The sequence below is a fragment of the Prenolepis imparis genome, unplaced genomic scaffold, assembly GCF_030444845.1.
Source record: "Prenolepis imparis isolate NDT839.2.m4 unplaced genomic scaffold, iyPreImpa1.0 SCAF_411, whole genome shotgun sequence".
Classification (NCBI taxonomy): Eukaryota; Metazoa; Arthropoda; class Insecta; order Hymenoptera; family Formicidae; genus Prenolepis; species Prenolepis imparis.
The window spans coordinates 7,844-22,680 of NW_028141569.1; the positions used below are offsets into that span (position 1 = coordinate 7,844).

Below are 14,837 nucleotides of genomic sequence, written 5' to 3' on the forward strand. Positions count from 1 at the left end.
CGTCCCCTTCGGGGAGCGGAGGGAGCGACAGTCCTGGTGGCGGGGGGCCGCGGCTCGACCGGGAATACTCGAGCCGCGACCCCGCCCCCCAAACTCTCTGGGAGGGCGCAGCGTGAGGTTGGTGTCGCCCTGCGTTGCAACCGCGGAGTCCGCACGATGGCGGAGGGGAAGGCTGCTCCTGCGGTCTTCCCCCGAGACAGAAAGGCGAGGGGACGCGGAGTCGGCATGGGCAACCAGCATCCTCCGCGCTCCCTACCTAAACACCCGGGAAGGACACCCGCTGTGGTTTTAGTGCGGTCCCCTTCTGTGCCTCGCCACAGGGAAACTCCGGTTCTCCCTGGGGCGAGGAGAAGGAATCCCACATAACCCTTGCTCTCTACCCGGGGGGCAAGGGTACCTTCTGAAGGTTTCCACAGCGAGAAAAAAAAGAAAAAAGGCCTTTGATATATAAGATTTTTATATATAATATAATAATAACAAAAGAGAAAATAAAACATAACATACGTTTCATCTTTACAGGAGAATATTCTGTTAGCTCTAACAAGCAACTGGTCTTCTAAAATTTTATCGTTAATGTTAGTTCTTAATGGAGATAAAATATATCTCAGTCCAGAAAACAGTCGTTCTACACTAACTTGAGTTGCAGGTACAGATAGGACAACAATTGCTAATTTATATAATTCAGGTTGATACTTTCTCTTTTCTTCCAAAAACTGTAATATATTTGTTTATCTACTAATTCTCTCTCTCTCTCTCTCTCTCTCTCTCTCTCTCTCTCTCTCTCTCTCTCTCTTTTGTTCGATATCATGTTTCAAGTCGTCGTAACTGAAGATACGAATCCTGTTTTTTCGATGATAACAAATATGAATTTGTTATATCACGTTGTCGTTCTTTTAATTTGAGGTTTTCTAATTCGTCACATGTGGAATCTGTTCCGCTTGAGGTCGAAGGAGAATTTCTATCATTTAAGTCAAATTTTCATCGCAATTTTGTATCGATAGCATTTTGATCCAAACATGTTTTAAATGATTTTTAGCTCTCTCTATTTGTGCTTTCTCTAGCAAGATTTTATATCTAGGATTCATGAAAACAGCTGATAATAATACATCATTATAATAGATAAAATAGATGTACACTGAACTCGAGTTGAGCTCCGTTATATTTTCTCTAATTGTAAATTGTCAATTCGGCTCACAGAGACCGTACAAGTTACGCGCTATCGTCAGACTGACTGACTTCGAGAGTGGTATCGACCACGAGGCCCTCGATCCTCACCTACTTGTCACGATTCCTAGTGTGTGAACCAATCAAATCTAAGACTCGAAGTATATGCCCATATAAGGCAATGAACAGCTCTATTTACATCTAACACGCGGGAAGCGAGCCAATGTATGTGAGAAGTCGAGAGAGCCTCTCGTGGTGGCAAAGTCACCCTCGGTTTCAAAACAACCGTAGGAGATCCTGCTAATTATAAATTAATAGTTATAAATCCTTTTTGCTCCGAATAATTATTCCGCAACAATCATTATTCAGTAGATTTTGTCCTCTAGATTTTGTTCTCGTGATTTGTTCTAAAATGAGTGCAGCAAAAGAATTATGTACTGCTTTTGTTGCTATTTTTATTCCATACCAAGTGCCAAAAAATTCACTGAGAGTTAATTGCTCTGCTTGCAGTTTCATTGTACCAATTTTTTATGGTTGTAGTGTTGCACATATTTCTTTAATTTTCATCCATTCATCAACCTTTAATGTCGTAAAATTTTAAAGATCCTGCTAATTATAAATTAATAGTTATAAACTCCTTTTTGCTCCGAATAATTATTCCGCAACATACCACCCGCCTCGTTCATATTTGATGGACGATGGTTACATACCAATATCAAAAGGACTCCATCGTGAATGCGCAAAGCGTTTTTTTTTTTTTTTTTTTTTTTTTTTATGACCACGCAGTACTCTTTCCACATAACCATCTCATCCCTTATATTACAAACTTATCATCTAACTATCTTATAGTATAACTAACGGAACACACAACTCACTTATCGGGTAACTAGGATCTGGTATAACTGATTACGCTAACCATTAAGGTTTACAGACGACTCAACGGGCAGTTTACACAATTGAGATATTAACCGTTTAAAAACGGACTTGGCCGTTTTAATGGTGACTACACGAACCAAATTATCTTCACCCGGGTAGCATTGAAGTACACGTCCCATTTCCCACTTGGTAGGTGGTAGATTAGGACGTCGCAGTAAGACGAGATCTCCGGTTTGAAGGTTGGGTCGACTGGACCTCCATTTTGAACGTTGCTGTAGGGAATTGAGATAGTCCGACGACCAGACCTTCCAAAACCTTTCAGTGATTTGTTGAATCGCCTGCCACCTCGAAAGTCTATTTGTATTTAGATCTCCTACTCTAGGAGACGGCACCGCCTTCAGGTGAGACCCGACGAGGAAGTGACCAGGAGTTAAAGCATCGAAGCTCTCGGGATCGTCAAACAATGGAGCGATAGGTCGAGAATTGAGAGCGCATTCGATGTTGCAGAGCAGAGTAGCGAATTCTTCAAAAGTAGGGATAAATTCCCCGACGGTTCTCTTTAGATGATGCTTTACACTCTTAACACCTGCCTCCCAGAGTCCTCCAAATTGAGGTGCTGCCGGGGGATAAAGTGCCAAGCAATCTCCTCTGAGGCGAAATGATTTTGTAAATCTGTGTCACTTAGGAGCTCTCGTATCCTCCAGGTCAATTCCCTGTCGGCTCCCTGGAAGTTCGTGCCATTGTCGCTGTATACCGCCGCTGGAAGGCCTCGGCGGGCCGTAAACCTGTCAAAGGTAGCGAGAAATCCATTAGTGGAATAATCATTTGCCACTTCAAGGTGTATCGCACGCGTGGACAAACAGATAAACAAGACACAATATGCTTTATGCGTTTTGATGTCTCTACCCTTAGAAGTTTTAATGAAAAAGGGTCCCGCATAATCAACGCCGGTCTGCGCGAAAGGCTTGGCCGGTTTAACGCGTGTAGTAGGTAGGTCTCCCATTGTTGATATGATAGAGAGGCCTTTTGACGGACGCACGTGACGCATTTCGAAATACACACTCTAACAAGGTTTCGAGCGCGCAAAATCCAATATTGTTGTCTCAGAATTTGCAACGTTAGCTGTGTTCCTCCATGTAAGGCCCGGAGATGCATGTGTTGTACAATCAGCTCTGCAAGTCTGCATCTGGGAAGGATGATAGGAAACTATTCGTCGTCCTTTAGCTCGGAGTGTCGCAATCGGCCTCCCACCCGTAAGATACCGTCACTGTCCAAGAAAGGAGTCAAGGCTAGTAGAGCGCTACTCGTCTTCATGGTTTTGCCGCTTGTAAGGGTTTGAACTTCGGTCTGGAAGTGTGCTTGCTGGGTTTCCCTTACCCAGAACAGCTTGGCTTGTGTGATCTCTTGTGCCGCTAGGTGCCGTGCCTGGGAAGCAATTGCTCTTCCACGGGCCTTAGAGGTGAATCTATAAACATAAGCCGTGATGCGCAAAAGCTTACCCCACGAGGAGACCTTTTCGGGCAGGTCCCACGTTGTCCTTGGTTGACTCACGTGAGTAGAAATCGTTCTTCGTTCTTCCGCTGATGTTTCGTCGCGGCTTTGGTGTTTACTGGTGGGCCACTCCGTCTGACCTTGCTTCAACCATGGCGGTCCCTGCCACCACAGTTCGTGCGAGATGAGGGCAGCCGCCGTGATACCTCTAGACGCGCAGTCTGCAGGATTTTCCGTGGTGGGCACGTGACTCCAGGTCGAACCCGGCAACCCTGTCTGCACCTCTGACACCCGATTCGCTACAAACGTTTTCCATCGCGTAGGGGTGGATTGCAGCCAGGCGAGTACGACCGTTGAGTCGGTCCAGCAATATACTGGCATCTGTGTAAACCTCATGGACTTGCACACGAACTCGAGTGCTCGCGTGAGCAAGACAGCTGCACAAAGTTCTAATCGTGGTATGCTCTGCACTTTTAGCGGTGCAACCCTGGTTTTCGAATATATTAGCGAAGTCTGTACTTGACTTAATATAGATTCTACCCGTAAGTAAACCACAGCAGCATATGCACAGTTCGAGGCATCCGCGAAGCCTTGTAATTCTATTCGTTGAGATTCGCTGCCCTGACCCGTCCAGCGCGGAAGGGTGATTCCATTTAGGGCCATTAATTGCGTTTGATAAGACAGACCATGACTGAGAAGCTCTCCCATTAACGGATCGTCCCACTCCAATTTTTGCAACCAAAGTGTTTGCATGAGAATTTTAGCAGTAACGGTCACGGGCGCCACCCATCCCAATGGGTCGAAGACGCGCGCTAACAAGGATAGGAAGGAACACTTGGTAAATTGGGTGACTGGAGCTACTTGTGTAGTCACCTTGAAGGAGTCAGAGGCAGGGCTCCACGTAATACCGAGCACTTTAAGGGTCGAATCTTCCTTCAAATACTTATCCGTAGCCAATCCGTGATCTGATTCGGGAAGGTCGGTCAGTAGGCGAGAATCATTACTGGCCCATTTGCGTGGGCGGAAGCCACCCGCCCTGAGCAACTGGATGAGCTGCTCTCGAGTTTGCCGTAGAAGCACGATATCTTCTGCACCGAAAAGTATATCGTCTACGTAGACGTCTTCCTCGAGTATTGGCACAGCTAAGGGGTATTTCGCTTTTTCATCTCTGGCGAGTTGTTTTAATACACGATTAGCTAAAAACGGAGCGGACGCAGTTCCATATGTCACCGTTGTCAATCGAAATGTTACTAATTCAGAGTGAGGGCTCTCGCGCCAATAGATCCGTTGGTAATCAGTATCAGAAGGGTGAACACGTATCTGCCTAAACATCTTCTCGATGTCGGCAGTGTACACGAATTTATGCGAGCGCCATTTCATAATCAACGAAAAGAGATCCGTTTGTAGTTTCGGACCGACTAATAAATGTTCGTTCAACGAAGTATTGTTAGAGGAAGCTAAAGACTCATTAAAAACTACTCGAACCTTTGTCGTTTGACTGTCCTCCTTGGTAGTCGCGTGATGGGGTAGATATACCGTTTGCATTGGAGCGGCCTCGTTACGATTGACTCTCTCCATATGGCCGAGCTCCTCATACTCGTGCATGAACGCGGAATATGTCCTGGCTAAGGTGGGCTGTCGTAAGAGTCGACTTTCGTTGGAGAAAATGCGCTTGACGACGAGTTTCGTATCGCCGATAGGAATAGAAGGCGGGGTTTTGAATGGCAAGCTAACGATATATCGACCGTCCGATTGTCGTGAATGTGTACTAACGAAGTGTGCCTCACATTGTGCCTCTTCATCGGACAGTAGAGTCTGTATAGGAATTTCCTCAAGTTCCCAAAATCTACGTATCGCGTCATGAAGAGGATCCCTCGCTAGGACATGATTAACGTTGATCCGATATTTAGTGGCCTCTCGCTGAGTGTTGGTTAGAGGACCCGAAATTATCCAACCGAATATTGTACGTTGGGCCGTGGGGTAGCCGGACGCGCCTTTTATTAAACCGTCAAGTAAAATTGATTCGAAATAGTCTGCATCAATTAACAGTTCGATCCTCTGCTTACTGGAGGGATTTGGGTCCGCCAAGATGAGGTTCTCTAATAGTTCCTTCTTAGTAACGATAGGATCAGGTAGGGGTACGTATGCGGTGAGGTTATTCATTACTAACGCGTTGATAGGTAATATAGGTCCCTTGCGTGAACATGGTTCAATACTGAGTTTAGCGACGGTCTTCACGGTTCCTGCCTGAGTCCCGCCGACGCCCGAAACTGCAACAGAGACGGGCTCTCTTTCTGCTTGAATTAGCTGCGCGACTGATTCTGATACAAAAGTAGCCTGTGAACCCTGGTCTAGTAATGCCCGCACGCGCACGGAGCGACCCGTGTTGCTCCGTAGCAGAACCAAGGCTGTCGGTAATAGAGTAGATTTAACGGATTGATGAGAAAAGTTATTACTCACGATACTCTCTCCAACCCCGAGCTGGGTCTCTGTCGAATTAACAATAGACGGGTGGCAGGAAGGTTTGTCAGAAGTACTGGATAGAGGAGAGGCGTCACTTTTGACTGTCGGTTGCTCGCGATGAATCAATGAATGGTGTCGTTGTTTACAAAGAGTGCATACATTTTTACTTTTGCATTCACGTGGGAAGTGCCTCTTGCGCAAGCAATTAAAACAGCACTTATGGTGTTTCAACAGCTCAACACGTTGGGCCACCGATAACTTGAAGAACGTCTTACATTGGTGCAATGGGTGGTTACCCTCGTATCCCACACAAACACTTTGGTTGGAGGAAATCTGATGGGTCTTCACGTTACCTGATTTTACGCTCTTTTTGTTCTCGGATCTAATGTTAGAACTACCAGGAGTTATCGCTTCAAGCGCGCGGATTCTAGAGGTGAGAAATGTATCGAGTTTCGCCAAAGACGGATCGCTACATCGTCTCCCAGTGTGAGCTCCCACTCGCGCCTAGTCATCTTATCGAGTTTTGAGACTATGATGAAGACCATCAAGTCTTCCCATTGGTCAACCGGTCTTTTCAGATTTAATAACGCGATATAAATGTCATTTGATTTATCGCGCAAAGTCTTTAAATCACCAAGCGCGAGTGTACCCACACTAGGAAGATCCACAAACGCCTGCAAATGTGCATTTACGATCGCGCACGGATTATCGAATCGCTTTTTTAACAGCTCCCACGCAGCGGCGTAATTTGCATCCGTGACCTGCGTGTTAGTTAAAAGTAAACTGGCCTCTCCCGTCAAATTAGCTTTAAGGTAATGTAATTTTTGGACATTAGATAAATCAGACCGACTCGAAACCAGTGACTCGAAGATGTCGCGGAAATTCTCCCATTTGGTAATCTCTCCCGCGAACTTGGGAATATCGATTCTGGGCAGGTGTACTGTTGCAATTCGAGATTCGTGGGAGCTGTTAGACACGTCTAAATTGGATTGAACGTTACTCGGTTGTAATCGCTCGAGATGTTCGGACAAAGTATCTAGCACTTCTTCCATAGTATCGCCTATTAATAAAAACTTATCTTTAATAAAGTAGTCCTGTTTCCGACCCGTATCATCCATGAGGGCACAAAGCTTCGCATGCTGTAACTGGCAGGTGCTCCAGTAGGTCTTGAGGCTGTCGATGCGATTCCTCATGCGGCAGTCCTCCTCGTCTTTGGAAGTTTATGGAAGTTGACTAATATCCGCTGTATCAACGTGAGTGTAGTGTCCTGTCCCTCCAATAATCCTTCAGGTGTATCCCCATCGAGTGTGGAATCCATCGTATTAATTTACGTGAGTTAACAATTAAGTGTAACTACAGTCAAAGTTACCGTAATTCCTGGAAGTCACGTGAATGATAGGGCACTTAGATCCTTCTCAGTGCAGTTATTATAATCCCCCGTACTGGCCGTACACGCAATTGATGCATAAAGTACGGCGTTTTCACTCAAAACCTGAGGTTGTAATCCAGTCAATGTGAGCGAGCGAGAGCGTGCGATATTAGATAAGGATCATACTACTCCGCGTCGCGGGAACCGTGCGCGCATAAAGTAGGCGCAATCAGCGTGTGGTGGGAGAATGGAGACATCCCCTTGATATTAAGAGTGATCGCGGCTCAATACCTGGCGCTTCGATCTGACGGTTTCCGGGTTAAGAAGTGAGAAGGCGCGCTCTTTCTCTCCGCGCGAATGAGTGAGAGAGAGAAAGGGAGATGGCTCTCTTTCAAGCTTAATGAGTCCGAGTATCGAGTCTGACGACTAATTATTGTAGCGGAGGCGATAACACTAGTCGGTTTACATGGTATCGTCCTCGCATACATTCGGAGTAACACTTCACTGTGGTCCGGCGTATACACCCTCTCCGTGTACAACCATTCCAATTATTGATATTAGAGGAAGGTCACAACGTGTCCACTGGAGTGTCGTGACGTTCAACTCCTCTCGTTTGTTCGCGATCCGGCTCGAAGGACCAAATTTATGTTAAGTACAGTCATAAGTTATTCAAAGAAGTTTTACCGGAACTATTTGCGACAGCTTTCGACGTCGAGAGACGTAGGAACAATAACGAGAGGAGGAAAGAAAAATAGATGTACACTGAACTCGAGTTGAGCTCCGTTATATTTTCTCTAATTGTAAATTGTCAATTCGGCTCACAGAGACCGTACAAGTTACGCGCTATCGTCAGACTGACTGACTTCGGGGGTGATATCGACCACGAGGCCCTCGATCCTCACCTACTTGTCACGATTCCTAGTGTGTGACCAATCAAATCTAAGACTCGAAGTATATGCCCATATAAGGCAATGAACAGCTCTATTTACATCTAACACGCGGGAAGCGAGCCAATGTATGTGAGAAGTCGAGAGAGTCTCTCGTGGTGGTAAAGTCACCCTCGGTTTCAAAACAACCGTAGGAGATCCTGCTAATTATAAATTAATAGTTATAAATCCTTTTTGCTCCGAATAATTATTCCGCAACAATCATTATTCAGTAGATTTTGTCCTCTAGATTTTGTTCTCGTGATTTGCTCTAAAATGAGTGCAGCAAAAGAATTATGTACTGCTTTTGTTGCTATTTTTATTTCATACCAAGTGCCAAAAAATTCACTGAGAGTTAATTGCTCTGCTTGCAGTTTCTTTGTACCAATTTTTTATGGTTGTAGTGTTGCACATATTTCTTTAATTTTCATCCATTCATCAACCTTTAATGTCGTAAAATTTTGAAATTTTGTGACCGATAGTTCTTCACAATAATCTTTTAACAATAATAAACTTTCAAGCATATTTACAGTAGAGCACCAACGGGTTGGACAGTCAATTATAGGTTTCTTTAAATTTTGTTTCTTTATTAAATATATAAACGTTTGTTCTAAGCTTTTTTATTACATTTCTGGCTTTTGATATTAAACATGATACAGCTTTTGTTTTTTTAAACGCATCATCTATTGCAAGTAATGTGTGAGCTGCACATCTAATTCCTACAATTTTTGATATTGGATATTAACATTATTAACTATTAACTATGTAGAATATGACAAAAAAGATATAAAGTTTTTACTTACTTATCGGAATAAAATTATTTTAAAAGATTTTGTAAGGATTAAAAAAACATGAAATGTAAGTATTTAATAGACGATCATTTTTTTGAACAATTAAAATTTTAAATAATAATTATTAATTTAAAAATGTGTTACCTGTTAAAATGTTGCTTTGAAAATTAAGTTCTATATCGCCAGTTTCTATTTCTTCGAGAACGTTTAAATCACAATCTGTTTTATCATGTTCGCTATCATCTTCATTTTCATTTAATTCTAAATGTGTATTGAAATTATCATCATAATTTTTTTCATCTTCTTTTAGAATTTCTACATTACAATTACAATCTCCACATTCCGAAGATAATATCCGTACTGCTTTTAACATATTTGCACCGTTATCCGTGGTTATAGTATATATTTGATCCAATGATATATTGAATGACAAACAAACATTTTTAATAATTGTTCTTAAATATTCACCTGCAAGATTAAAAATCTGAGAATATAAAAGTTGAAAATCTAAATGATTATAAAAAAAATAAAAGAATATAAAATTAGAACATATATATATATATATATAAATTATCTGTGTTTTTCTTTTAGTTCCTTTAGTGCCAGAGTTCTTAATATAATTTTTGCATTTTTGATGTATTGTATATTAATTCCTAAAAATGATCTATCTAATCTAGTAACGGCATCAACTTTAATCGAAATCAGATTATTCTGTATTTCTTCAGATATTTCTTTCCTTATTTTAGTAGCTTCTTTCAAAAGAAAAAATTTTCTTTTGTATCGATTCAGATGAAATAGAAAACTTTTGTTTATATTTGTCTTCTATCGCGCACTTAATTGGATTTATAATTTTTTGAAATCCAGAATCGTTCAAAATACTAAATGGTCTTCCATTAACCGTGACCAATTCTACACAATTATTTTCGAGATCCGTTTTAGTAGCTTGCAATTTTATCATTTTCATTTCAGTTAATTGCTGTTGTTTTTCTTGGCTTTTTTGTAACATAATTCTGTTTTCCTTGCATGTACTTGAAACTTCGGTAAAATCATTTTCTTTAAATTCGTGGGAACGTATTAAATGTTTTTTTAAATTTGTTCCATGCTTACCCTTAAAAAATATGAATTTTAAATTTTACAATAAGAAATAAATGAGGCATATTAATTATTAATTAACGATAATTTTTAAGGTTATGTGTAAGAAAATCGGCTAAAAAATTAATATATACTTAACTAATATATATTATAATATATATATATATATATATATATGTATATATTGTTGCGCCCCTTCGGATCTGCATCCTCATTCTCAGATCTACATTTCAAGCTCATCCCCTATACGTTTCCGGGAGATCGTCGTCAAGAGGGTTGTTGATAAACAACCCCCGGGTTACTTTTGTTTTCCTTCGCCATGTCAGTCTTGGTCTAGCTGTCATACCGTTTTGACGTTACGAGACCTCTGACTAATTTCCCAATATTAATTGTACTTCTTCTATTTGTATCTCAAAGGGTCGTTACTCCATTAAACACCAATCTGTTCACAACCGTAGCTTGATTTATTTCGCGCGCGAGTGAGAGTGCTTGTGTGAGTGAGATATCTCGGGAGGATTGCACGAGGCGTCCGGGAGACGCAACAATATATTATAATATATATTAAACAGATTAAACTAATATATATTTATAAATTAAGAAATATTTTTATCGGCTCTCAGTATTTAATAACTAAATGTGATTCTTAAATTCGGCCTAAGAGCCAAGCACGAAAATTAATTCTAATTTTTCGATAAAAATATTTCTTAATTTAGATTTGCATCTCGGCCGAATTCATGGCGCTATTTACTAACATCCACTATAAGACAAATGAAAAATATAGGATCGAAAGGGTCTGAATAGCTTAGTGATAAGAGCAGTCGCCCGGCAAGCGAAAGACGCGGGTTCAATTCCCGCTTCAGCGACTTTTCGGACCTATATTTTTCTCGCCTATTTTCCCGTTGTAAAAATTCGAGGATTATTAATTTGATGGAACTTAGTAATCTCAAACCAAGAGATACCGTTCCGAAAAATTAGAATTAATTTTCGTGCTTGGCTCTTAGGCCGAATTTAAGAATCACATTTAGTTAATATATTTATAATTTATAACATAACCTACCTTTAGTAATGATTCACAAAAGATACATTTTGAAACATCTTTCACTTTATCATAGATAAAATTTTTATGAACTTTGCTTGTACATTTTCTGCCCATGATTATAAATAAAAATAAACACAGTAATAGAAATCTTTTGATACTAAAGTTTTAACTGTTGAGTTCTGACGTTCTGACTTCTACGCGTTTTTTATTAGTTATTAGCTCATTACGACTGAACATGTGAAGACCTAACCTGTGATGCCAGTTTCAAGACTATTCGAGATGCTGCCCGCTGCCAGTGCTGCCACACTACCAAAATGTGTGGAAAGGGAAGGGGTAACGCGCATAAGGAAGAAGCCGTTTATGTATGCGCTCGGCACACAAGGCTTATCTCGAATGTTGAACACAATAGAAACTAGAAACTAGAAACCGAAAAGAAACCTAAAAAAACCGAAAATCGAAAAAATATTTTATTGATTCGATATCGGTTTCGGTATTTTAGACAATCCAAAATTTCGATACGGTTACGGTCCGGTTCGAGTACAAAAATGGGTTCTAAAACGGTTATCGGTTCCGATTTCGGTCCGGTCCGGGTCCCTGGAATGAAGATATAAAAGATATTGTTGACTGGACTATTGCTAGTGGGCTCTGTCTGAATACTGATAAGACGCAAGCAATTATTTTGGGCACCTCAAGATTCATCAATGTCATTGACTTAAATGTTGTTCCTGGAATAAAGGTGGACAAATCTATAATTGAGTTCTCTACATCTGTGAAGTATCTTGGAGTGACGATCACCAACACTCTTTCGTGGGAGAAGCAGGTCACAAGAATGGCGGGCAAGGCACATTCAATTCTTTACCAGTTAAAATTGTGCAAGCACTTATTCTCCGAAGCTCTTCGAATTAGACTAATCACCTCACTAATACAGCCTCACCTTGATTATGGATGTGTGGTCTTTACGGATATGAATGCAGAACACGATAAGAAACTTTACATGGCATTAAATGCTTGCATAAGATTCATCTTTAATGTGAGAGCAGACGCCCATATTACGCCGTATTATAAGAGGCTTCGCTGGCTTAAGATAGATTCATGCAGGTCGTACTTTGTGGGATGCTTGCTATTGAATGTATTAAGGTCAAGACAGCCGGAATTTCTTTACTCAGGCCTCTCCTTCAGGGTTCCTGACTCGGAGCGACTGACCATAGCTCCCTTAGACACTATAAAGCAACCGCAGTGTAGAACAGAATTGTTTAAGCGATCTTTCAGTTTCGTCCATCAGGTTGTGGAATGGCCTGCCTCCATCAGTTCGGGAGGCGGGATCGCTAACTGTCTTTAAGCAGGGGCTCTATGCGCATTTACTTGGTCTATCTTGACTATGAATTGATTCATGCTTGCATGGGATTTTCTTCTCTGGCATACCTCAACAATAAGATTACTAAATTGTGGGCTGTCTGTCTCTCTACTACAATTAACTACTATATGGAAATATCATAAATGTATGTGTACAAATTGATTCATTGATACTATGTATATTTTTTCTGTAATGTCAGTGCGCTTGAGAGGACGTGTCCCAGAGCGCTGAATAAATGAAGCTCTCTCTCTCTCTCTCTCTCTCTCTCTCTCTCTCTCTCTCTCTCTCTCTCTCTTTTTAATTTATTATGACGGCGTGTCCTATTGCGGATTATGTTAGAATACTGCAATGTTACAGATATCTCAAGTTTGGCCATATAGCCAAAAACTGTTCGTCGAAACCCTCGTGCGGGCACTACGCGGGGGAGCACGAGATGAGGAACTGTAAATCGAGAGAGCATCCACCAACATGCTTCAATTGTGGGCAACAGCGAGGAACCGGAAACGAAGACCTGGTTCACTCAGCTGTGGACAATGCGAGGTGCCCCATCCTTGGTCGGAAAATCAGAGACAAGATAACCAACATTAACTATGGATAAATCGACGATCTATGACAACGGCCTGAAAATCTGTCATGTGAACTGCCAATCACTCTGGGCACACTTTGAAGAGTTCAAGTTCTTCTTCCTGAACAATGATTTTCATGTAATATGTCTGTCCGAGTCATGGCTTCGGCCTGAAATTATGGACAATATGATCAGACTGCCTAGATATGTCCTCCACAGGTGTGACAGGAGGGGCAGAGCTGGGGGTGGAGTAGCCTTTTACTTATCGGATGTGCTTCGCGCCAATGTCCTTGGGAGTTCGACCGATTTTCCGGCTTATAGACCGGAATATATCATTGCTGAGATACTATTCAAGTATGCTTCTAAACTACTGATGGCAGTGATATATCGACCTCCTAACATAGGATATCTTAATGAGTTCTTTGAAATATTCCTGGAGCTTCAAACGAGCTTTAAACACTCAATCATCTTGGGGGATTTCAATGCAGACATGCAGCGATGCACATTCGAAAGCCAACAACTAAGTACTTTTATAACAGCTTCAAATCTCTATCTTGTACCATCTGGTCCAACACATCATTTGAGAAATTCCAGCACACTCCTGGACTTGGCTATTATCGACGATTCGGACAAGCTCATCGAGTTTGGACAGCATGAAATTGCCTTTCTGTCTGCCCATGACCACATCTACTTAAAATATGATGTCAGAGTGGAGCGTCGGCAGAACAGATATGTTGTCTGCAGAGGATGGCGTAGTTTCGATAGGGCTGCATTTCTCTCTGACATGGAGAACACGGATTGGTCAAGCTTGCTGATCTCTGACAGCTTGGATGAGAAGATTGAGATCCTCAATTCAAATCTATTGAGAGTGCTAAATACTCACGCACCACTGATGAACGTTACAGGAAACTGCCTGCTCCGTGGCTGACGGACGACATACGCATGGCAATGAGACGGAGAGATTTGGCGAGAAGAACATGGCGGAGAAGGAGAAATGACCAAAACTATGATCGGTACAAGGCGCTACGAAATGAGACGCAGAATCTGATACGCACGGCCAAGCGAGATTACTACCTGTGCTACTTCAATAACATTGACAAGGCAAGTGAGATCTGGAGTGGACTCCGACGTCTAGGGCTAATTAAGACACCAACGCCTGGTGCGCGTTTTCGCACTCTGTTAGTGAATTGAATGAATTCTTCGCGCCCGGTGCAGCGACATCGAGGGCGATGGATCGTGATTTTTCTGTTGATGAACTGATCTCTGGTATACTCGAGGAGAGCTTACATACAAGCTTCCATTGGAAGTATGTGACACCGCTAACTATCAAGAAGGCCATCTCCAGGACAAGGTCCGATGCAGTCGGCTCCGATGGAGTCTCGCTGAGACTCGTTGGGATGGTCCAGGAGTACGTTCTGCCTATCTTGAAGCACATAATTCACTTCTCCCTGACACACGGAATTGTCCCAGCAGCGTGGAAGTCGGCGCTCCAATTCCTAAGAACAAGAACCCGACAATGGTGGAACATTATCGGCCGATATCCATCTTGCCCTTTCTGTCCAAAGCCTTAGAGCGGGTGGTCAGTGAGCAGATCCGTTGCTATCTCGAGGACAATGACCTCTTTGATCCTTGTCAGTTCGCCTATCGCAATGGTCGCTCTACTCAGACGTGCCTAATACGTATACTTGACGATTTTAGGTATTTAGC

General features: G+C 42.1%; 1 pseudogene; it reads right to left on the reverse strand.

Moving 5' to 3' along the window:
- Positions 1-288: 288 nt before the first annotated feature.
- Positions 289-11,325, reverse strand: LOC145948471 (uncharacterized; annotated as a pseudogene).
- Between the last annotated feature and the right edge of the window lie 3,512 nt (positions 11,326-14,837).